Below are 26,648 nucleotides of genomic sequence, written 5' to 3'. Positions count from 1 at the left end.
TGCTTCTTATATGTGTTTGATTAGGAATATCCAGTGGTGACATTTTGCAAGTCTCTCCTGCCAGATCATGCCATGGACTTTCGGTGCTTTACTACTAGAACTAGATTATTTAAATCTAATCAGATTAAAGAACCAGTTCAAAGAACCACAGAACCAATTCAGAAAACTTATCCTTAAAATGTTGTTCCGCTAGCTTCACTCATGGTACCAAAATCTATTGGCAATTAGCACACGTTATTATCGAGGATGAGAAGTGTTGAAATCTGCAGTTGGCAAGCTGGAGATCCAGGAGAACTGATGTATAGTTCCAGTCTGAGTCCAAATATCAGAGAACCAGGAGAGCAGATGATGTAAATTTCAGTTCAAAACCTGGTAGGCTGTAGACCTAAAAAGAACTAATGTTTCAGTCTGAGTCCAAAGACCAGAAACAGCAATGTCCCAAGTCATACAGTCAGGCAGAAAACGTTCCCTCTTGCTCAGCCTTTGGTTTTATTCAGGTCTTCAATTGATAGGATGAAGGCCATCCACATTATGGAGGACAATCTGCCTTACTGTCTATCAATTCAAACATTCACCTCATCTAGAAACACTCTCACAGACAAACCCAGAATAATTTGTGGCCAAATGTTTGGTGAAACTCCCTGGCCCAGTCCAGATGACACATACGATTAATTATCACAGTTATTTTTAGAGCTGAGCTGAAGAATAATAAAGGAAAAACAAAAAATAAAGTAAATTAACAAAATACTCTAAAATTTGAAAAAAAAAACCCACTTAATAATAATTTAGCTACTTGAAACTTTACCCAAGATGAATTAATCTCATTTTTGAGAAATCTCTATTAGTAGATTTTGAGAAATCTCTATTAGTAGTTTTGCTTTAATATTAATATGCTGAAATACTAATTATATCGAATTGATCTTTAAGTATCTTAAATAAATATTTATTTTTAAGTATTTTAAATATCTAAATTCTGACTAAAGTTGATGAAAATCTCTGTACAATATTACGTATTTGTTTATTGCTTGAGTTTCTATGAACATTTCCAAATATCATCTTTTTACACATTCTAAACAATGAAAGAAACTCAAATGTGGCCATACGAGGTAAAGGTTGCTAGGAGCACACAGTGGGTGGCACGTGCCTGGTAAAATTCCAGACTTCGTTCCTAGACTAAACACTGGAACATACACTGTGTTGTATTAATTCATTTCATAGAACTTCTCTCTGCAAGACATGACTTGAAGGGCTGTGTGTGTGTGTGTGTGTGTGTGTGTGTGTGTGTGTTTATTGGCTGAATATCCTTCTGAACTTCATGGGGACAGGGATGCTGTTTCTTTTGTTCATTATCATATATCAGGCACCTGGCACTGTCGCTGGCAGGAAAAAGGAACTCTGCAAAAATTTGTTGAATGACCGAATGAATAAAGATGAATTATGCATTTTCTAGTTCTTCTATTTTCTCCCCAAGAGAAAAAATTGTAGGCCAATTGCGGCACATTTAACTATAATTCTTTTTCACCATTTAGAAAAATAAAGGGCAGGCCGAGATTACACCACTGCACGTCCAGCCAGGGCGACAGAGCGAGACTCCATCTCAACAAGAAAAAAAAAAGAAAAGAAAAGAAAAATAAAGGGCAGGCTCAAAACCTTTTGATTTAGAATTTAGTCTGGTTTGCCCCTTGTTCTGTAGGTCCCAAACCGACTGAAAATTCTATGGGTAGGTTTCGCACATAAATGAACATCATAAAAGATGTGAAGACAAGAGCAGAGCAATCAAAAGACACAAACATGCAAAGGACAGAGTTAATAGATTCGAACTATGTCTCCAAACTTTCATTATGATTATTTTCCAAGTTCTAAGGAGCGACTTGTTTTATAATCTAACTGAACACGGTGTAGAGCTACCACCATGTTTGTTTGTGTTTTGAGACAGCTTCTCACTCTGTCACCCAGGCTGGAGTGCTGTGGTATGAACAGGACTCACTGAAGCTTTGACCCCCCGGGCCCAAGCAATGTTCCCACTGTAGGCTCCTGAGCAGCTGGGACTACAGGCCTGTGCCACCATGCCCAGCTAATTAAAAAAGAAAAAAAATTCTAGAGATGGGGTCTTTCTGTGTTGGCCAGGGTGGTCTTGAACTCTTCAGCTCAAGCACTCCTCCTGCCTCAGCCTCCCAAAGTGCTGAGATTAGAGATGTGACCCACCACATCCATCCTACTGTCATTTATATTTGCTTTTCTGTTATCTAGGAACAAATATGCTACAGCATTAATTGACTAGCAATAAAATTCTTCTCATTCTCTAATAACTAGTTTCACTTTTATTTTTAATTGTATATATACACTAACACTAAAAATTTCAAAAGTAGTTTACAGAATCTTATGGGATGAACTATCTTGCATAAATTACAAAAATTATACAAGGAGAAAGCCGACAGTGACCGAACATAGCACTAGTATTTAGGCAATCTGTATTACAAACCCTTTTCAGCTGGATGAGCATAGTCAATTTTCTTGTATTACCCGGCTTTTTCCATTTTAATGTAGGGTAATGAAAGCACTTTGTAAACTGAAAAATGTATATGAATGAAAATTATCATTACTGGTCATAAAAACTGATTGCTGTGTAAAATTTTAATTTGGAAGTATTCATTTTCTAAATAAAGCAGTAGGATGGAGAAAAATTTCAGAGAGCAATGTAGTAAAAAGTCATTTTGAAAATTTTATGTTTATAGAAAATTCAGGCCGGGAGTGGTGGCTTACGCCTGTAATCCCAGTACTTTGAAGGGCTGAGGCAGGCAGACCACTTGAGATCAGGAGTTCAAGACCAGCCTGGCCCTAACCTGGCCAACGAGGTGAAACCGCGGCTCCATTAAAAAAACAAAAATTGGCCAGGCGCGGTGGCTCATGCCTGTAATCCCAGCACTCTGGGAGGCCGAGGCGGGCGGATCACGAGGTCAGGAGATGGAGACCATCCTGGCGAACATGGTGAAACCCCGTCTCTACTAAAAAATACAAAAAACGAGCCGGGCGTGGTGGCGGCGCCTGTGGTCCCAGCTCCTCGGGAGGCGGAGGCAGGAGAATGGCGGGAACCCGGGGGCGGAGCTTGCAGGGAGCCAAGATGGCGCCGCTCACCCCAGCCTGGGCCACAGAGCCAGACTCCATCTAAGACAAAAAAAAAATACAAAAATTAGCTGGTTGTGGTGGCACAAGCCTGTAGTCCCAGCTACTTGGGAGGCTGAGGCAGGAGAATCACTTGAACCTGGGAGGCAGAGGTTGGAGTGAGGTGAGATCCGCTACTGCACTCCAGCCAGGACAACAGAGCAAGACTCAGTCTCAAAAAAAAAAGAAGATGGAAAAGAAAATTCACTTTCGATAAAGCAATAAAACCTCTTACCTTCTCCCCAACCCCAAAAAGGTGTAGTAATTTATGGAGTATTTTTTTTCCTCTTTAACAGAAATGCAAATAATGGTAGCACTACTACTATAATAAACTAGATTACAAAACAAATTTTCATCACATATAGAATAGTGCAGGAATGATGCAACAGAGAGGCAAAGTCACGCCTTCTCTGCATTTTCATAGAGCATTGCTTAACCCTCTGATTGCTCTTAGAATGTGTCATGTTTTTCATTTTATGGCAATTATTGTGAGAGCTAATCTTTTACTATATGTATTAGCAACTGGAGTTAGGCAAGTATCTGAGCATAATGTAGAAAAAAAATGTTAAGAGTGTCTTCAGAATTAACCAGGAGAAGGTAAGTGGTTATCCTTATCAAAACCTTAATCAAGGAGTATTATGTTCCTAGTACACTATATCTTCAGTGCACAAAATAACAAGTGTTGTTCCTTAGTGCCCATACATAATTAGTTGTTTCCTTTTCTGATATGCCAAGCAAGGTGACTTAGCTTAAGGGGTCACCTTCCGTTCAAAAGCCGTCTTGGCTACATGTTTGCTAAAGCTATTAACTTATAACAAACAAAGGCTCTGCTTCTGTAGAAGTGTACAAAGCCTTGAAAAAGCTTTCAGTTGTGGACAGTCACAATTGAGTTATTTGTAGAGGTATAAACATTCATCAAAGACCACCCATCTCTATCATAGCACAATGCCAGCCACTTTAATGGTTGTTAAATCTGTGTAGCAAGAATGTGATTAGCAGCTCTCGTGATAGCACTTCTTTATTGTTTGCCAAATATGTGCTCAGAATTAAACAGGATGATAATTTAGATATGAGATTCTGATAAACAGGATGTGATTGAGGCATTTGTCACAGGAGAAAGTGTATAGCTATTTCACGAAAGCAAAAGTGGGGCCATATTTTTACAAATTTCAAGCACTACTTAATATATTTATGCCCCTTTAATTTTGCATTGGAAATGTCAGTCATTAATAGGAAATCCTTCACTCTTCCACAGTCAAACAACAAAAATACCTACGTTTACTTTCTTTTCTTCTTTCTCACTATCGTCACAATAGTGGAATTGACCTTTCCTCTCTCAAAGGCCAGCTTTTCTGCCACTACTCTTGATCTCATCTCCCCTAGTTTTGACAAAATTAGCCATCCTTAACTATCCCATCTAAAATATACCTTATTATAATTGTTTTCCTAGCCCTTATCAAACCTGGCACTACTTTTCTTAAATGTTCATATTTTTCCACCCATCTAGAATGAAGCTATATAGAGACAGATATCCTAGTTTGTATTATGTCATCTGGTACATAATGTCTATCTGACACATTGCAGGTGTTAAAGTTTTGACTGAAAAACAAAAGACTATAGGAGATGGTACTGTGTTTAAAAATACTACAAATTGGTTTACCAATGAATCCTAAGGTTATTGCCAGGAATTAATAAGTTAATGGGTATAAAATATTTAAAACAGCTCTATCAAAATAAGCTATAATTTTCTAGTAATAACACTATTTTCGTGAAAAAAAATGAGCTAGACTTTAAGAAACTGGATATGAGGCAGCATTCTGGCAATTAATTTGAAAAAAAAAAACTGTGATCTATTATTGTCTCATTATATGACTTTGAAATGTGTAGCGCATACATGGGTTGGGCCAATGGATATCTTACTCCTTTTCAACTAAAAGAATCAGCAGCTTTGCAATTTGAGTCATTACAAAATGATAGCATTATTATGGCTAAATTCATAACAAAGCTTCCAAGAGGATCTGTGACATAAAATAGGCTTTTTAAAACAACCAATATTAGATACAATTTTCCAGATCTAAGGCCTAGTATATAACACATAGATGGGTGTGACTCCCTTCCCACTTGCTGGGAGCTCAGCATCTGATGAGCCTGTTATTTAAACTAATAATCAGAACACAGTGTGATTGGTGCTAGCCTACGAGAGATGTGTGTTGGAGTTGCTGTTAAAATCCAGTGGAGGAAGAAATTAATTTAGCTTCAAAAGTCTGGAAAGGCATTATGTACAAGCCAGGAAAAGAGAGTGGGAATTTCCTAGATAAGTACAACAGTGACTGTTAATCCTAGGGAAGAGAATAAATAGATATATACAAAACTATGTGAGTACTTGGAATGTTTGAGAAATGGCAGTAGTCTAGAGCATACACTTTCGAAAGAGGAAATAAAAAGAAGTGACAATTGTAAAAGATAAGGCAGGAAAGTGAGTTTGGAAGGGGCATATCTATTTGAATCAGTCAAGAATCTGTATTAACTGTAACTTCTAGGAAAGGGAAAAAGAGCTCCACAAAACAAAAAACAACAACAACAAAAAACCTCTAGCCATCATGAACAGGTTTAAGGCTTGCAAAATTGAACGGAATGATCTGCTGCAATGATAAATATGAAGTTTGAACTTTTTATTTTGTAGGAAGTACCAAAGATTTAAATGTGAGGCCAGGCACTGTGGCTCATGCCTGTCATCCTAGCACTGTGGAAGGCCGAGGTGCCATGGAAGGCTGATCGCTTTGAGCTCAGGAGTTTGAGACCAGCCTGGCAACATGGCGAAAACCAGTTTGTACTAAATATACAAAAATTAGACAGGTGTGGTGGCACGTACCTGTAATCCCAGCTACTCAGGAGGCTGAGGCATAAGAATCGCTTGAATCCAAGAGGTGGAGGTTGTAGTGAGCTGCAATTGCGCCATTCCACTCCAGCCTGGGAGACACAGCAAGACTCTCTCAAAAATTAGATAGATAGATAGATAGATAGATAGATAGATAGATAGATAGATACGTAGATAGATACATACATACATACATACATATATAACATACATACATAATGTGAGGAGTTTCCAGGATGGATTTGAGAAAAGAGTTCAGGTAAATTGATGGTATAGTGAGAAGGGCTTGTCTATAGAAAAGTAAGAATAACCAGCTGAATAAAACGAAGTTAAGAAAAATAAAACAGGATAATCCACAAACTTGGGAGGGTCTTAAAATGTAGGTATTATACATGGAATATGATGTAGACAATAAGACGGAATTGTTATCACTTTTGAGTGAAGAAGACTCAAGATGTGAAAAGTGCTTTAGGAAAACTACTACTAAGTTTGTGGATGATTTGAAGGAGAGACTTGGAGTTGGTTGGAATCAGCTGTATCTGTCTGGGAATGTTGCAAAAGGGTAAGACCTTTCTGTAGGACACTAGAATAATCATGCGTTACCTAGCGGTTCAAAGAAATATAAACTTCAATGTTTTGTTCATTTGGTTCAAATTTGGAATGCTAACTATGCTTCACGTTTAGTAAATAGATATTCATAATTATTCTCATTTTATAGATGAGGAAATTGAGGGACTGAGAGTTTAAGGAACATGTCCATGCCACACAACTAGAAAGCAGTGCAGTTAATTCAGTAAAGATGAATAAGGTGACTTTTATACTGGTGTGCTAGTCATGCTTCAGATATACAGTATTTCACATATGAAAGCATAGGTGAACATATTTTCTTTGTCATTATAAATTCTGACATGATGTATGTCTCTGCTTTCAACCAGGCAAAAATGGAGAGGAATATTTTAACATAAGATGTAAAAGCACGCTGTTAGGGCTGCCCTGTTTTAATCTTAATTTGAGGCTCCCCACAATTTCCCTTTTGCTACAAGTATTATTTTGTCAGAAGCCAATGTCTGAACCTCCTTGCTGCCGAAAGACCCCTCAACAGTTGACTTCACTATCCCTTTCTTTCCAGCTGGTTATTGGAAGAATAATTGCATTACAGTCTCAGACTGACAAATGAGTAAGAGTCCAATACCATTGTGAGTATCAATTTTTCTCTAACAATTACAAAACCAAACCAAAATAAAGATAGCTTTTATAAAAACTACAAACCTTATCGAAGAAAAAAAAAAATCACAGTCTTCCAGATTAAGGACTGTAGATCTGATATAGATCTGAACGTCACTTCATTTTAAACCATCAGCTTTGAAATTCTACTTCGTAGCTGCATTCCAATGTCTGGGAGCTGGGTCCTTGTCAACTACAAGGCAATGGAAAACAAGTGGGAGTGAAAGAGTCCTGAGAGTCTGTCAAAACCAACGAAATTAGGTACGAGTACAGTGTCTACTCTTATAAACTGCCTGGATTTGAATCTTAGCTCTGCCAGTTTTTAGCACCTGATCTTGGACAAATTATTTGAATACTCCATGCCTCAGCTTCCTTAGCTCTAAAATGGGAATGATAAATATATTTACCTCATAGGATTGAAGTAAAGATAAAATGAGTTAATATATGTAAGCAGAATTAGAACAGTACCTACATATGCGTGAGCTCTGTAAGCTTTAGCTAAGGATGTGATTGTCCCCACTCAAAGAAGAACTTCTTGAAAGAGTGATCAATAATAGTCGTCTTCATTTTCTTTCCTCCTTTCTATCTTCAACCGACTTCAATTTGTTTTCAATGACTACCAAGCCACTGGAATTGCTTTTTTAAAGATCATCAGTGATATTCATGTTTTCAATTCAAAAGTCATTTGTTGTTCTTTATATTACTTAATATCTCAGTGACATTCAATATTTTTAAGCACTGCTTTCTGATTAAAACATTTTGTTTCCTTGGCTTCCAGGAGATCACATTTTCCTGGTATCCATGTTATTCAGTGACTCATTCCTGCCACTTCTAATTCCTCCTTTACAATAAATAAACATTTGAATGCCACAGAGCTATTAATGGATTGTAGATTCTTTTCACATATACTACCTTATTCCAGGTAATCTCGTAAAACTTTGTGACTTTAAATAGCATCTTTATATGAAGATTGAATTTATAATTTTGGTTCTGACAGCAGTTCAGACTTCTCTAGAGGCAGCCAGATTCATACTGAAATCATGCAATCACTTAAGTGATATCTCCATTTGCAAATATAATAGAAATCATGAACTTAAAATGTCCACAACAAAATACACCCAAGCTGCTATTGCAGATCTCCTCAAAAAGAAGAGTCACTTCATCTTCCTATGAATCAATTATTGTAGATTTTGTTACAACTTCTTTGGGATAAACATCAGAGAAAAAAATGGAATATGTATTTAGATTACTCTTGTGTTACAAGTTTCTGTGAGTTAAAAAACCCTTGTTTTACTAATCTTGGCATCAACTGAAAATTCAAGAGATTTTATTACCAGAAGGAAGGAGAGAATGAATAATAGAAGACAGCTGTTTCTGCAACAGAGGTGATTGATAAATATTCTGCTAAATAGAAGAAACTGATGTCTTCAGTTTAGAAAATAATGATTAAATTAATCAAAATTAACATGGCCCTGACTTTTATTTTATTTAAAAAGCTATATCAATAGTGTCAGATTTCTCATTGAGGCCATGGCACATATCAAAAATATTTCGCATCATTGTAGTATTATAATGCTAGAAAATTCCCTATTTCCTACACAGAAATAGGAAAAGGAAAAGGCCAAAGCTACATCTGTTGATTGATTATATTAGTAATAGGTATAATGTATTTGTTGATACATTTTCAGATTAAAATATGTCAGAATCAAATGGCTAGAACTAATATTTCTATCTTACAGAATAACTACATAAAGAACATGCTTGCTGTTTCTCCTCCATGACTTTGCAAAGCTACCCAGAGTCACGTCATCTCCATCTTCAGCTCCACAAGAAAACAAAAACAACAAAAACCATAGCAGCATCACTAGAAACCTTAATGTCTAGACTTGATTTTCAAGGTACAAATGCTCTGGATTTAGAACCAACTTCTTTTTCCTTACTTTAAATTAACTTGCTAATGTACTTGACCCTGATATTTGTTCACTCAGACTGACGGTTTTTTATTTCTACATTTGGAGTTAAAAAAATATATAAATATAATAGAAGCAATAATAACCAATGTATCCAGTCTTAGGAGTCAGATACTAGTTTGGATTTAACCTTGACTCGAGGCCCTTTGATTGACATTTCCATTGCTAGAGTTACTTCAAGTCATTTTAAGATCCAACTAAATTTTATTTTGCCTTCGCTGCAGGTTAACATTCTTGCAAGAATCATCTCATCCTGGCAGGATCTTGATTTAAGGCTTTACAATTTAGTGAGGCTCAAAGAGATTTTGCAATCATAAACAGTGTAGGTTTGTTTGGTAATACAAAACCTGAAGATGAAATGCCAGCTCTTGAAAAGTCTGAGCAATAGTTAGACATGTCACACACTATATTCTCATTTACAATCAGGATGACTTTTAAAGTGTCTGATTCACAGTTTTCTCTTATGATCTGATTTCAATATTTCTTTCAGGTATACACCTCTTATAAAATTTTGTTTCTCCCCAACTCATTCACCTCTAGGGAGGATGTCAGGAAAGATATTAGTATCAGTGAACATTCTGACAGTACACTCTGAAGGAATATTCATTTATCACATTTTTACTCAAAAAGATAAGTTTTCCTCCAGTGGAAAGTTGCTTTTAGTCCCATAAGTCACATATCATATGTGACATAGAAACCACTATAGATACACAAGCATCTATGGATATTCAGTTGACACTTGAACAACACAAGTTTGAAATGCACAGGTGCACTTATACATGGATTTTCTTTCACCCCTGCCATCCCTGAGATAGCAAGACCAACTCCCCCTCTTCTTCCTCCTCAGCCTTCTCAATGTGAAGACGATGAAGACGAAGACCTTTATAATGATCCACTTCCACTTGTCAACAACAAGAGTCACACTGCAAAATACTTGAGGAGATTGATTCTGAGCAAAACATGAGTGACCATGGCCTGTGACACACCCCTCGGGAGATCCTGAGAATATGTTCCCAAAGTGGTTAGGACACAGCCTGGTTTCATATATTTTTGGGAGACATGAGACAATAATCAAATACCTATAAGATGTACATTGGTTCAGTATCAAATACATATAAGATGTACATTGGTTCGTGACAACTGAAAGCGGGCAGGGGCAGGATTGAGGGGAAGGTGGGTTCCAGGCTATAGGTAAATTTAAAAATTTTCTGGTTGACAATTGGTTGAGTTTATCTAAAAATCTGCCACTAAAAATCTAGGATCAATAGAAAGGGAATGTTTAGGTTGAAATAAAATATTGTGAAGACCAAGTTTCTTAAGTCTCATAGTGGCTGCTCTTAGAGACAATAGATGACAAATGTTCCCTGTTCAGACCTTTAAAATGTGCTGGACTATCAGTTAATCTCTTCATGATTGGGAAGGCCTGGAAGAAATAAGATCTCGCTATGTTAATAAAGATTCTTTACAGATGCAAATTCCACCCCCTCGCCCACCCCCGCCCCCCACACACAAAGGATGGCTTTGCAGGGCCGTTTCAAAATATGGCAAAGAAACATGATTTGGGGTAAAATATTTGGACTTTTTTCTTTCTCTGCCATGTAATGTTATGCCAGAGTCAGGTTGAAAAGTTAGTCACAATATATAGGGTTAAACAAAACCCACCTGACAAGAATTTATGGTTTGTAGGACAAGACTCCTCAGATCCCTTAGATAGGAATTTGGGGAGAATAAGAAAAAAATCAGAGTTTAGTCATCACACTTAATGAGTAGTAAATATATTTTCTCTTCCTTATGTTTTTCTAATAACATTTTCCTTTCTCTAGCTTTCTTTACTGTGAGAATACAGTATAAAACGCATATAACATACAAAATATGTTTTGACTGCTTATGTTACCCATAGGGCTTCCAATCAACAGTCAGCTCTTAGTAGTTAAGTCTTTTTTGGAGTCAAAAGTTATACACTAATTTTCAGCTGTGCAAGAAGTTGGTGACCCAATTCCCACACTTTTCAAGGGTCAATTATATACATAGAAGCATCTATAGACATACAATTAGATATTAGTAAAGAGAGTTTGTTCGAATGTTGTCACTCAATAATAATACGTTGTTAGTAAGATGGGTAATAAGTTATTTGATGTTAACGTTAGCAAAAGTTCTGAAGTTTAAAAATTTGAGAAGTGATATAAAGGGGAGAAAGAAGGCTAAAAAGGCATTTAGAAATCTCACTGAAATATATAATTGAGAGTATTCACCTGGAAGTGTTATATGGGCTGACGCTTATAGACAACCACATTTTTTGCATGCATGTGGATATGTCACAACTGTTTTTGCTATAATTTCATGTTATGCATCTGTGGAACCACGATGTCATCTTCCAATTTCAAGATGGATAATCTGGTATTTTAAGTTATTTTGTAAGTTATATCCATATTGAAGATTTAAGGACGGTTTAATTAAACTGTGTCGATATGTCATATAATACAAAAAGAAGTTAATTGTACAGACATGCGTATGTAGGCTAAAGAGTTAATAAGCCATCACACTTCTCTTGCTGCTTAGCATTAGCAAGACAGCAGGGTGAAGAAGGGCACACATTTGGAGGCAGGTTGAGTTTGACATCCAATCAGATCTAGAATTTGCACTTAGCGCCATCTTAGCCTGATTCCATAAGCACTCTAGGCTGCAGATTCTTCATCTATTAAATCGGGATATTAAAACTTATCTCAGAAGATTATCGTAAAGATGAAATAAGTTAGCCTATATGTAAATCACTAGGCACTTAATGGAAGTTCATAAATGCAGATTTTTTTTTTTTTCTTTTTGAGACAATGTCTGTCTCTGTCACCCAGGCTGGAGTGCAAAGGTATGACCTTAGCTCACTACAACCTCTGCCTTCTGGGCTTAAGCAATCCTCCCACCTCAGCCTCCCAAGTAGCTGGAACCACAGATACTCACCAACATGCCCAGCTGTTTTGCTTTTTGTTTTTTTGTAGAGACAGGTTTTCTCCATGTGGCTCAGGCTGGTATTAAACTTCTGGGCTCAAGCGATCCACTCACCTTGGCCTACCAAAATGTTGGGATTACAGGTGTGAGCCACCAGGCCCAGCAATAAATGCAGACATTTTTAAGTTTCTGATAAAGCTTGGGTAATCTTGGAGGGTGTAGGTTAAGAGTAGTGTCATTCAATAAGGTATATGGTGATCACTAGTAGGATAAGTAACAAGTCATCTGTTACTAATGTTAGCAAAAGTACATAAATATGGAGAATTGTATAATGGAGAGAAAGAAGGCCATGAGCCCTGCCACACACACTTCACGATCAGGAGCCTGTGTGCCATTAAGAAATAAGAGTTCTGGTTATTAAATTACAGGGCATACTGTTAAAGACATGTTGACCAAGTGTTAGCTCTTTTGCTATAATTATTGCTTCATGATCACAAACTATTTTGTAATATGTCTAGATATCTTACAAGTGTATATTTGGCTTTAAGGACAATCATGTGGGAAAACATGGTAGAAGCCACATAAGCTGTCTTTAATGCTGGTAAAAAACCTCAGTGAACCCCTTCATTGTATGACTTAGACATTTTCTATGTTATTCTGTCATGCTGCTCAAAAATATTTTAGCGAAAAGTGTTTAATGAGATCAGGCCTTCCTTTAAAATATAAGTCTTCTCTTAAATTTTTAGAACTGGAACCAAGCAATAAAAGTGCCCCAGAATCATCATATCTATGGAACAACAAAATAGTAGAATTTGTGGGGCAGGAGGGAAGAGAAAGAAAGGAGATAATAGGCCTAGAGGAATAGCTAACAGATAGATGGTCCTGATGGTGTTTGATTCATTGTATCCTATTATTCCTGTGGTTCAGATTTATTCCCCAAATTTCTGAATCTCTTAAGAATACCCCATATGCTTACCCCCCAAGATCATTTTCTTGCATAGTCTAATTTGAATCAGATTCCTGTCTTGTGTAACAGACACTTGTGTAGCAGAAGCAAGAAACATGCTTCTTACATGCCTTTCTGTCTACACACCTTTCTCCTAAGCAATCTGTTTTGCTCTATTACTTTAAGTCGTCTGGAGGAACCACATTTCAAGCCAAATGCTACTGAACAGCTTCGTACCATATTCCTTCTGCTCCCTCAAAAATTCTCTTTTCCTATACTACAATTTTAGAACAATACAGTTTGCCCATTCTCCTCAGCCAGAATCAGAAACTTCCTCAATAGCTCCTTTTCTTTTTTTTCTTTCTGAGATAAATAACATTTATTACAATTTTAAAAATCAAAACTAATGCAAAAATATCCATGATGAATAAAATACCACATTTATAGACAGACAAGATTACTAGTATGCTGTATGGAGTCATCCTTTTTTTTTTTTTTTTTTTTTGAGCCCCACTTTATCTCCTCTCTCTTTTCACCTATACTTATCTTTTTAAAGCTATTATCAGTATTTTTCCTGGCTATTAAAATAGCTTTCTAACTGTTCTCCTCACCTAGCCTAAAAGCCCTTCAATTTGTCCTTAACTTAGCTAACAAAGTCATTTCTAAGCATGCAGATCTGATTATATCTGTTCAGTGCTTAAAACCTTTATAATGGTCTCCACTTTCACATGTTACTGAATGTGCTATATAAAGCATTTTATGATCAGGTCCCTAAATCTCTAGCCTCATCTCCTACTACTTTCCCTAGCAATACTGCACTTTACCCTTCCACAATACTAAACTTTCTTTTGTTCTTTAAGTGCATTGTGGCACTTCACTCACCTCTGCTTTTTTTACATGTTATGCCTCTGACCTAGGCTGTTTTTTACCACTTACCCCCAATCTATCTATTAAGCACTTTCATCTTTCAAACTCAGTCCAGATTTACGTAATCCAGGAAGATGGGTATCAAATATTATTGCTCTATAATTCTCTGTTTTACTTTTATTCCTGTTCTTTAGCATTAACACACTTTCTCCTTGGATTATCTCAACCACTTCCCATATCTTCAATTATTGATGGCTCCCAAAGTCGGGATATGACCCCACTTTCTGAATTTTACACACATATATTCAATTGCAATTTATATATAAAACAGACAGTTCAAGTTCAATATGGACAAAAATAAAATTTTATTCCCCCTTGAATTGCTTCTTATCCAAGATCTCTGCTTCAGAAAATTGCACAACTCCATTATTTAAGGAAAAAAAATTAATGGAAATCTTCCTTGACCCTTCCTTCACCTTTATGACGAGTGTTATCCAATATGCAGAACCTTGAAGATACTCCAGCCATCATGCTGGCATTGCTAAGGTTTACATCTTTCCCAACGCCATGGTCACCAATGCTGCTGCCAACACTGTTGCTGACATTTACGTAGAGATTTCTGCCAATGCCATGCCCCAGTAGTGCTGCTGACACCATCAGCACCAATGCTGCCAAGGCCTCACACTCTTCATGTCCCACAGCAATTACAGAGCAATAGCTCTTTTTAACTGGAGCTTCTTAGTTTGTGTTTCAGTCCTCTTGTCCAAGGATTTGTGTGTGAGATAATGAGATCTGGGCTATGTAACAATCTCAGAAACACAAACCCTGCTCAGAATCATCCCTTCTTTCTGTGTACAATATGTGCCAACCATCCTTCAACAAAACCTACCCATCTTGACCCTCTTTTCCCCTAGGATGAATTTTTTATTTTTCTGGGAGGTTTTTTGATTCTCCATGTAAACACACCCCTGGAAGCTATTCACCAGTTCTACAAATTATGCCTGAACACGCATGAATCTGACAGTAAACAAAACTTAGGCTCATGCAATTACCACTGCCATACAGAACAAGTATTAGTTAGTGAATTGTTGTTGAAAGCATAAGTGAATGTTATTCACTTTATATTTATGTTAAGTTTAGGAGGGTTTTTTGTTAGACCTTTATTCTCATTTGATTTCCTTTTTCTAAAATACTAATCATGTTCCTAATGGATTAAGTTTTCTTTATTTCTGAGCTCTGAAGGATCATTCTTAAAGAGCTAGGAACATGGATATTACAATTATCATTTCAACTGCACACAAGTTGAAAATATAGGTAAATACTATACTATTAATTTTTAGAAATATGATTTCTTTTTCCACGTTGTAGCTAACCTGTTAAATAACGTATAAAAGGTAAAAGATAAGATAGCCCGTCCTCCTGAGGGCAAGCTCTTTGTATACTCAGTGCTTAGCACATTGCCTGGCATATTTTATTTTAGGTCCTCAGTATGTATTTGTGAAGGGAAGAGTGTCTTAGTCCATTTTCTGCTGCTGTAACAAAATACCACGTGCTGAGTAATTTACAAAGAAACCCCTTCATGTAGCTTGCAGTTCCAGAGGTGGGGAGGCTTCAGAGCACAGCACCGCATCTGATAAGGGTCACTTCTTGGTGGAAGGGCCAAAGAAAAAAGCAAGAGCACATGTGACAAAGAAAAAGGGGGCTGAATTCCCACAATAACTAACCCACTCCCCCAGTGATAAAAATCTATTAATGACGGTGGAACCTTCACAGCCTAGTCACCTCTCAAAGGCCCCACCTCCCAACACTGCCACACTGGCAATTAGGTTTCCCCATGAGTTTTGTGGAGGGACATTCAAATCACAGTAGTGTTACGTTCCTGAAGCTTGACTTCTCACAGCCTACAATCACTTGGACAAGGAAGCAATGTGCTGTGGTCTGAATGTTCCCCAAAATTCATGTGTTAAAACTTAATCGCCAGTGTGATAGCAGTAAGAAGTAGGGCCTTCATGAGGTGAGTATTGGGATCGAGAGTGTTTTCGCTGCTTTTTCCTTCTGTCCCTTCTGCCATGTGAGGACACAGCATTCAGGGCATTATATTGAAGGCCGAGTCCGGGCCCTCACCAGACACTGAACCTGCCATTGCCTCGATCTTGACTTTCTCAGCCTCCAGAACTACAAGAAATAAATTTGTCTTGTTTATTCATTATATAGTCTGGGGTCTTTTGTTATAACAGCACAAACAGACTAAGACACCAGGTCTCCATCTTTCTAGTGGGGCTGGAACATGTGATGGTTTTCACTTTGTTGTGTTTCTTCAATGGGCTTGAGAGAAAATAATTTGAGAGTCATATGATATGCTAAGGATTACCTACAAAATAATCCTAAAACCAGGTAAGATCTAGTTAATGTGAGAAAATGCATCATTTGAGTCAGAAATGCCACAAACATTTAAAAAATTCTCTTCCTCTCTCTTTTTTTCTTTCTAAAAAAGACATGGAGTTCCAACAATAGATCATCCAGATGTCACAATGAATCACAGATAAATTAAATTCACTGGGCATGAACATATATACCACTATTAAATTAATGCCATTTATTTAAGGTAATATGTCCTATCTACACAACAATTACCTGGAGTGCATGTTAAACATGCAGATCCCCTGGGGCACTGGAGCCCAGGAATCTAGATTTTACCAATCCTCCAGGTAATCTGATGCACACATAGGTTAAAAGCTACTGATTGAAGGAATTTATAAGAACAACATAGATTGTATGCTGGTGAAACTGGTACATATCTAATTAATTTATATTGGAAGAAGTATCATATATTTAAACTAGCATTAAATAAAATAAAAAGCATAAGTGAGAGTCCAGAAGAATTTTGCTTGATGATATTGTTGCATTTGTACCTGCTTCTGCCTAGTGTCAAGATTTTACTTTATATACCAGCTAAAACTTTTTATGACTTTAATCACTTTCTAGAGATAACACCAGTCAAAACGTTAAAGTCAACTCTTGGTCAAAATTGCGTGATGCAACCCAGATGAGATAAGATTGATATTTATGTTTTAGGTACATAATAGATGCAAGAAGGTTGAAAGACTAGTTTTTTTAGTAACTACTACCTTCTGTTATTTAGAAAATTTGTTGATATAAAATGTAGAATTGTGGTTTTCCTTTTCTATGAAAGAAAACTAAGTATTTTGGACAATTGTAACCAATCTTCATTCTGCACAGTATTTCTTTTCAGTCAGATATCCTTTGCCCTACTTCTCTTTTTGTACCCTGAGAAACTTTAACATTTTAAAATCTCCTTCCTTGTTGGAATAGAGAGCACATACCTGACTCACACTTAGAAAGTCTATGAATTGCATGTCCAAAAATGGAACTAGCTCAGCTAGTTCTTTCCATTCCTTGTTGGATATTAGTGCCAGTTCTAATGCGCTCAGTCTCCTAGGGAGCATTTTAATAGTTTCTTTACCTCCCCTGATGACCGTATTTATGCTGAGTTTTGATGCAGTATACAGGACTTGTGTAGTAATTAGCATTCAAATGGACCAGCGATTTCCCTTTCAGTAAGTGGGTTGTACATTTTCAAGCTTGGAAATGGAATCCAGTGAGTTAGAGCTTGTAATAATCAAGATATATTAACAATTCAAATCCTAAATTAAACATCCAAGAGAGAAGGTGCGAAAAGGAAGCATCATCCTTCTCATGGACTGCTTAAAAAACCAAAAGGGAATAAAATAACGAAGAGGGCAAACTATCAGGGCTAATGTTTATTAGCAAAAGTGAGCAGCTATATAGAGAGCTCTGTCCCTCTGTGTGTACATATATATAAAACAAACAATTCCAAAGAGATGCCAAATGATGAAGTACGTCACTTTTAAGGTGTAAAACATTAATATCTTTAGTCACTGGTTGAAATGGTTTCAATATAGTCATTGATAAAATTTAGGCAAAAAATGATTAAATACCTGGCTAATAGATATTTTAGGGTATTGGGGAAATTACCTGTAACCTTAATAAAGAGCTGGCACTTATTCCAGATAAAGCTTGAGAATCAAAATAATTTTGCAGTTTTCTCAAAGCCCATTATAGTATCTGAACACATTTAACTTTTAATGTGATAATATTTTGAGACATTGATCCCCTGTCAAATCTAATGAAATTCTTGTACTTTTCCTTAGAAAATGTACATCTATTCATACAGCAACTTATTAACACTCTTTTTTCATCATTAAATTAAAGAGGTGGAGCAAATAAAAGTAAAATGACTTTACACTTCAAGTCTTTAGTAAATAATAGTCATATAATTTATATACAAATTATTGATTTAATTTTGATTTTCTTTTATTCCTAAGTCTATGCCTATAATGAATGGTTACAAAGTAAAACAATAGCAATAAAGATCTTAAATAAAAACACAGATAAAGATAATTTTGCTAAATAAATATCTCTCAAACACAAAATAATAAAAGGATTATAGTTTGTAAACAATCACCTATCATGTTTGCAAAACATCGAAATAGTTCACTATTATTCACATCTAAAAATGAAAGGGAAAGCCCAAGAAATCAAACTACTATAAACTACCCGCATTTTATTTAAAAAATACTTTTGCTACATTTATGCCCTCCACAAAAAGGATGAAGATATTTTTAGCACAATTAACCAAATACCCTTGAGCCTACTTTCCTGTTCATGGCTTCAGGTTGGTTAACGTGAAATGTAATTTGTGCTAATCTTCTCAAGGTCAGTAAAGTGTGAAACACATTGTACACTGGAGTTACTCAACTTACAGTAGCAATGCAATTATAAAATTTTACAAAATAATGTCTTAAAATTTTCTAATAAAAAAAAAAAGAAGCCTTGAGGATCCATTACCAGGGATGAAACTTTGCTAAAATTACAAAGGAGAGGGAGTGTTCCAGGTAGGCCAACAGAGACTGCAAATGAGCTTTTCAAATGAATTTAGGAATTATGGAAGGACTTAACTTAAAGCTACGGTTACAGATTATTTCTTGATAAGCTGAAACTTAAGAGGTATAGAGAAGTCACCTGAATGTTACTCTTAATAAAAAGTACCTCTAATCTAAGAAACTCTGTCCTCCAATAACATCTAATAATGCAATTGTCTAGGATCAATTTGTCTAGTAGTGAAAATTTGAAATTTCTCTTGTATAGGAACTAACTGTCATGACTCTATATAAGCTAGAAAAATATGCATCTTATATTTAGGGGACTCTCTGAAATCATTTAGGTGGCCAATCCAGTTACATACCTAATTCATCTAAAAAAACGTTAGTTAGTGGCACATATAAACAACTTTTAAATGCACAGTAGGTGGTAAAGAAAATGGGTGTGGTGTACAATTTGTATTCTAAATGCACAAAGCTATTACATTGGAAGAAAATCCTACAAAACACTTAATGGATTAAACTTGAAAAGGAGTAATGATGTGAAAAAATATACAGGAGAAGAAGCAAATTGCATGCAATAAGGCAGAAAATAAAATTCAGTGAGATTTAGGTTTGTATACAGTTATCTCAGAGAAGTTCCCAGTTTCTGGGAACTCATAACAGAGCTATAAAAATGTGATAAGGACTGAATAACTTGATCCTACAAAATTAAAATACATGTGTGTGCATATGTATGTGTATCTATACCACTTAGATAAATAGTATTGAAAGCCATATTTTAACCATACACCAGCATTTAAACAAAACATAAAGCAAATAAAGTAGAAATTTATTCAAAATAATTCACAGCAACTCCATTACAGTATTCCATGATGAGCTCAGTATGGTCAGATAAAATATATAAAATTCATTGAAATCTAATAAATCTGTTATTGTTTCTATCTGAAGATAATTATATAATACCACTTTTGACATTAGGAACACTTTGAGTTATCCATTCAGAAAACTAGTTAATCTGGAAATAAAAAGATAAATGGAAAAAAATTTAGAGTCATATTTAGAATGGCTTTACGTTTAAGGGAATAATAAGAAAAAAGAGGAATGTGTTTTAAAAATAAACTTTATTTCCTGATTTCAAAAAAACATTCGATTTTAGATTTATTTTGTGATAGATGCAAAAAATTCTTTTAACCTGCTCAGCCTAAACTGTCCAGAGAAGAGTTTGAAAAATACACCGCTAGAACATTTTAAACTAGACTAGAAAGAATAACCAGTAATATACATGGAAGAACTTTCCACATTAATCAGCTTATTGAGATGATGGGAATAACTACCTTTATTGATCAGAATTAGAAAAATAATGTAGCATCTCAAATAATGCACTATCTCAAGATATTCAACACTTAGCTATGGCTATACTTTTCTTATTATCATAATTATTCATATGTGTTACAAAATGGTTGAAACCTTATTTATATGTAACTTCATATTAATCAAATAATTCGCTGGCTTAATGAGTGATTTGAATACTCAAATAATAACAATATAGGATTTTAGTGATGACTCTGCAAGACAACATAATATATGTGCGTTGCATGTTCTTAGGCATGTCTCCAAGTTAGAAAGAAAACGGTTGTAACTTTTCTATACCCATTTACATTATTTTCATCCTTCAAAGATCAGGGTTGGGTTTCACCTCCTCTATGAGACATTGTCAATATTTTCAGCCAACACTGATTATTTTCATTTCTGATAATGCAGGTTGCCTGCTTAAATAATATTGGCAAACCAGAAGCTTTAAAAAAACAGACAGACAAAATTGATGGCATAAATATTTTTTGAAAAACATCATAAAGTCAATAGACAAAAAAAATTAGGGGGAAGATTTATAATGCAATGACATAAGATTAATACCTGTAAAATATAAGGAGCTTGGCAGTATGTTGAAGACCAAATGCAAATGTCAACAAATAAGAAAAGACATTCAAGCTCATTAAAATTTAAGAAAACATAAATAACATATATACACACACACACATATATATATTATATATGTGTATATATACACACACTATATCGATAAATATAGTGTTTAATGCAGTGTTATTGATAAGTACAAAAGCAAAAAAAGAAAAAGGTGAATGATCAATAGAAAAATGGAGAAGAAAATTTTTGTACATCAGTTATATTAGTTTGTTTTCATGCTGCTGATAGACATACACAAGACTAGGCAATTTACAAAAGAATGAGGTTTCATGGAGAACTCACATTTCCATATGCATGCGGAAGCTTCATAATCATGGCAGAAAGCAAGGAGAAGCAAGTCACAACTTATGTAGATGGCAGCAGGCAAAAGGAGAGCTTGTGCAGGGAATTTCCACCTTATAAAGCAGATCTAGTGAGATTTACTCACTAGCACAAGAACAGCACAGGAAAAACCTGCCCCCATGATTCAATTATCTCCCACTGGTCCCTCTCACAGCACGTGGGAAGTCAAGATGAGATTTGGGTGGAGACACAGCCAAATCATATAATTTCACCCCTGGCCCCGACAAATCCCTTGTCCTCACGTTTCAGTATCAATCATGCCCTCCACAGTCCCCCAAAGTCTTTTCTCATTCTAGCAGTAAGTCAAAAGTCCTCAGTCCAAAGTCTCATCTGAGACAAGGCAAGTCCCTTCCACCTATAAGCCTGTAAAATCAAAAGCAAGCTAGTTATTTCCTAGATGCAATGGGGGTACAGACTTTGGATAAGTACAACCATTCCAAATAGGAGAAATTGGCCAAAACAAAGGGACTACAGGCCTCATGCAATTCTGAAATCCAGCAGAGCAGTCAAATCTTAAAACTCCGAAGTGATCTGCTTTGACTCCTTGTCTCACATCCAGGTCACAATGATGCAAGTAATGTGTTGCCATGATCTTGGGCAGCTCCACCCCTCTGGCTTTGCAGGGTACAGCCTCCCTCTCAGCTGCTTTCATGGGCTGGCATTGAGTGTCTGCAGCTTTTCCAGGTGCATGGTGCAAGCTGTCAGTAGATCCACAATTCTTGAGTCTGCTGTACAGCAGCCCTTTTCTCACAGCTCCACTGGGCTCTGCACCAGTAGGGACTTTGTGTGGGGGCTCTGACCCCACATTTCCCTTCTGCACTGCCCTAGCAGAGGTTCTCCATGAGAGCTCTGTCCCTGCAGCAAACTTTTGCCTGGACATTTAGGTGTTTCCATACATCTTCTGTATGTATGGAATACATCTAGGCAGAGATTCCCAAACCTCAATTCTTGACTTCTGTGCACCCACAGGCTCAACACCACATGGAGACTGCCAAGGTTTGGGGCTTGCACCATCTGAAGCCACGGCCTGAGCTCAATGTTGGCCATTTTTGGCCATGATTGGAGTGGCTAAGATGCAGAACACCAAGTCCGTAGGCAACACACAGCATGGGACCCTGGACCTGGCCCACAAAACCAGTTTTTCCTCATAGGCCTCCATGCTTGTGATGGGAGGGGCTTCCATGAAGACCTCTGACATGCCCTGGAGACATTTTCCCCATTGTCCTAGGAATTAATATTTGTCTCCTCATTACTTATGCAAATTTCTGCAGCTGGCTTGAATTTTTCCTCAGAAAATGGATTTTTCTTTTCTATCACTTTGTCAGGCTGCAAGTTTGTCAAACTTTTATGCTCGATTTCTCTTTTAAAATTGAATGCTTTTAGCAGCATCCAAGTCACCTCTTGAATCCTTTGCTGCTTAAAAATGCATTCTGCCAGATACCCTAAATCATCTCTCTCAAATTTAAAGTTCCACAAATCTCTAGGGCAGGGGCAAAATTCTGCCAGTCTCTTTGCTAAAATATACCAAATGTCACTTTTGCTCTAGTTCCCGACAAGTTCCTCATCTCCATCTGGTACCACCTCAGCCTGGACCTTATTATATATATCACTATCAGCATTTTGGGCAAAGCCATTCAACAAGTCTCTAGGAAGTTCCAAACTTTCCCATATTTTTTTGTCTTTTTCTGAGCCCTCCAGATTGTTCCACCATCTGCCTGTTACCCAGTTCCAAAGTCTTTTCCACATTTTCAGGTATCTTTTCACCAATGCCCCACTCTACTGGTACCAATTTACTGTGTTAGTCCATTTTCACCCTGCTGATAAAGACATACCCAAGACTGGACAGTTTACAAAAGAATGAGGTTTAATGGAGAACTCACAGTTCCACATGGCTGGGGAAGCCTCACAATCATGGCAGAAGGCAAAGAGGAGCAAGTTACATCTTATGTAGATGGTGGCAAGCAACAAGAGTGCTTGTGTGGGGAAACTTCATCTTATAAAGCCACCAGATCTCATGCTACTTATTCACTATCACAAGAACAGCACAGGAAAGACCTGCCCCCGTGAGTGAATTACCTCCCTTTGGATCCCTCCCACAACATGTAGGAATTCACGATGAGATTTGGGTGGAGAGACAGCCAAACCATGTCATCAATGTTTTGGAATTTTATACAGAAAGAAAAAAAAGTCAAGTGTCTCCTGACTCCCATAGTGCAATTAAATCATTCCATGTTCTTTAGGTTTCCATGTTCTTTAGGTTTCCTCACTTTCTAAAGGTAACAAGTGTTAATATGATCAAGTAAGCCATGCTACTTGATATGGTTTAGCTGTGTCCCCACCCAAATCTCATCTTGAATTGTAGTTTCTATAATTCCCATGTGCAGTGGGAGGGACACAGTGGGAGGTAATTGAATCATGGGAATGATTACCCTCATGCCGTTTTCATGATAATGAGTGAGTTCTCATGCGATCTGATGGTTTTATAAGGAGCTTTTCCCCTTTTGCTTGGCACTTCTCATTGCTGCCTTCATGTGAACAATGACATGTTTGCTTCCCCTTCTGCCATGATTGTAAGTTTCCTGAGACTTCCCTAGCCATGCTGAACTGTGAGTCAATTAAACCTCTTTTCTTTATAAATTACCCAGTCTTGGGTATCTCTTTATTAGCAGCATGAGAATGAACTAATACAGTAAATTGGTACTGGGTAGTGGGGTGCTGCTGTAAAGATATCTGCAAATGTGGAAGCAACATTGGAAGTGGGTAACAGGCAGAAGTTGGAACAGTTTGGAGGGCTCAGAAGAAGAGAGGAAAAGATGGGAAAGTTCAGAACTTCCTAGAGACTTGGAAGGCTCAGAAGACGGGAAGATGTGGGAAACTTTGGAACTTTCAAGAGGCTTGTTGAATGGCTTTGACCAAAATGCTGATAGTCATATGGACAATAAAGTCCAGGCTGAGGTGGTCTCAGATGGAGATGAGGAACTTGTTGGGAGCTGAAATAAAGGTCACTCTTGCTATGCAAAGAGAATGGCAGCATTTTGCTTTTGTCCTAGAAATTTGTGACACTTTGAACTTGAGAGAGATGATTTAGGGTATCTGGTGGAAGAAATTTCTAAGAAGCAAAGTGTTCAAGAGGAAGCAGAGCATAAAAGTTTCAAAAATTTGCAACCTGAAGATGTGATAGAAAAGAAAATCATCACATTTTCTGGGGAGAAATTCAACCTGGCTGCAGAAATTTGTGTATGCAATGAGGAGCCAAATGTTAATCAACAAGACAATAGGGAAAATGTCTCCAGGTCACGTCAGAGACCTTCACAGCAATCCCTTCACCACAGGCCTAGAGACCAAGAAGGGAAAATGGTTTTGTGGGCCACGCCTAGGGCTCCCCTACTCTATGCAGCCTCAGGACAAGGTGCCCTGCATCCTAGCTGCTTCAACTTCAGCCATGGATAAAAACGGATAGTGTACAGCTCAGGCTGTTACTTCAGAGGGTGCAAGCCCCAAGCCTTGGCAGCTTCCCCATGGTGTTAGGTCTATGGGTGTGCAGAAGTCAAGAACTGAGGTTTGGGAACCTCTGCCTACATTTCAAAGGATGTATGGACATGCCTGAATGTCCAGGCAGAAGTTCACTGCAGAGGTGGAGCCCTCATGGTGAACCTCTGCTAGGGCAATGCAGAAGGGAAATGTGGGGTCAGCACCTCCACACAGAGTCCCCTCTGGTGCACTGCCTAGTGAAGCTGTGAGGAGAGGGCCACCATCTTCCAGACCCCAGAATGGAAACTGACAGCTTGCATTGTGCACCTGGAAAAGGCACAGACACTCAACACCAGGCCATGAAGGCAGCTGGGAGTGGGGCTGTATCCTGCAAAGCCACGGGAGCAGTGCTGCTCAAGGCTGTGGGAGTTCACATCTTGCATCACCATCACCTGGATGTGAAACATGGAGTAAATTGAGATATTTTCAGAGTTTTAAGATTTGACTGCTCTGCCAGATTTCAGGCTTGTATGGGGCCTGTAGCCACTTTGTTTTGGCAAATTTCTCCCACTTGGAATGGGTGTATTTATCCAATCCCCATACCCCCATTCTATCTAGGAAGTAGCTAACTTGCTTTTAATTTTATAGGCTCATAAGCAGAAGGGACTTGTCTCAGATGAGACTTTGGACTTGGACTTTGGGGTTAATAATAGAATTAGCTAAGACTTTGGTGAACTGTTGGAAAGGCATGATTGTATTTTGAAATGTTAGGATATGAGATTTGGGAAGGGCCAGGGGCAGCATGATATGCTTTGGCTGTGTCGCCACCATAATCTCATCTTGAATTGTAGTTCCCATAATCTCCATGTGTCATAGGACGGACCCAGTAGCAGGTAACTGAATTATAGGGCAGCTACTTCCATGCTGTTTTTGTGATAGTGAGTGAGTTCTCATGAGATCTGATGGTTTTATAAGGCACTTTTCCCTGTTTGCTTGGCACTTCTTTCGGCCATAATGGGAAGAAGGGTGTGTTTGCTTCCCCTTCCACCATGATTGTATGTTTCCTGAGGCCCCTCCTAGCCATGCTGAACTGTGAGTCAATAAAATCTTTTTGCTTTATAAACTACCTAGTCTCAGGTATGCCTTTATTAGCAGTGTGAGAATTGACTAATACACTACTTAATGAAGACCAAAAGCTACTAAATATTCTTTTGGAGCAAGACAGAGTGCAGTTTTCTTGTTGTTTTTAACCAATACTAAATATAAACAATATAGATTAGCCACCTGATCCTTCTGTCCTCTTCTCTCTGGTAACATGAATGCCTATGGCAAAGTATTTTAATTCTTTCTATAATCTGGGTTGAGCATGCTTGAGCCCAGCATCAGTAGGAAAGGATAGTCTTCTTCCTCTCAAATCCTACCCCATGTCAAGGAGCTCAAGAGAATTTAAGATGAATATATCAAGAACAATACAGCTGAAACACATCACACTCCCAAGTCACAACTAGAATTCTTCTTCTTCAAAGAAGTTAGTGTATATAAGTAAAGTCTTTCATATGAAAAAAGTCCAATAAATTTGCTTGTAATTTTTTTTAAAAAAAGCATGCCTCACTGGACACGGTGGCTCACGCTTGTAATTCCAGCACTTTGGGAGGCCGAGGCAGGTGAATCACCTGAGGTTGGGAGTTCGAGACCAGCCTGGCCAACATGGTGAAACCCTGTCTCTACTAAAAATACAAAAATTAGCTGGATGTGGTGGGTGCCTGTAATTCCAGCTACTCGGGAGGCTGAAGCAAGAGAATCACCTGAACCCAGGAGGAAGAGTTTGCAGTGAGCAGAGATTGCACCACTGCACTCCAGTCTGGGATACAGAGACTCCGTGCCTCTTCATGTTTCATGATTCTATGCTAAAATATAATAAGAAAAAGAGAAAA

Source organism: Macaca mulatta, chromosome 2, assembly GCF_049350105.2.
Source record: "Macaca mulatta isolate MMU2019108-1 chromosome 2, T2T-MMU8v2.0, whole genome shotgun sequence".
NCBI lineage: Eukaryota > Metazoa > Chordata > Mammalia > Primates > Cercopithecidae > Macaca > Macaca mulatta.
The sequence above is the reverse complement of the archived record's forward strand: the minus strand, read 5'-3'. Positions refer to the sequence as shown.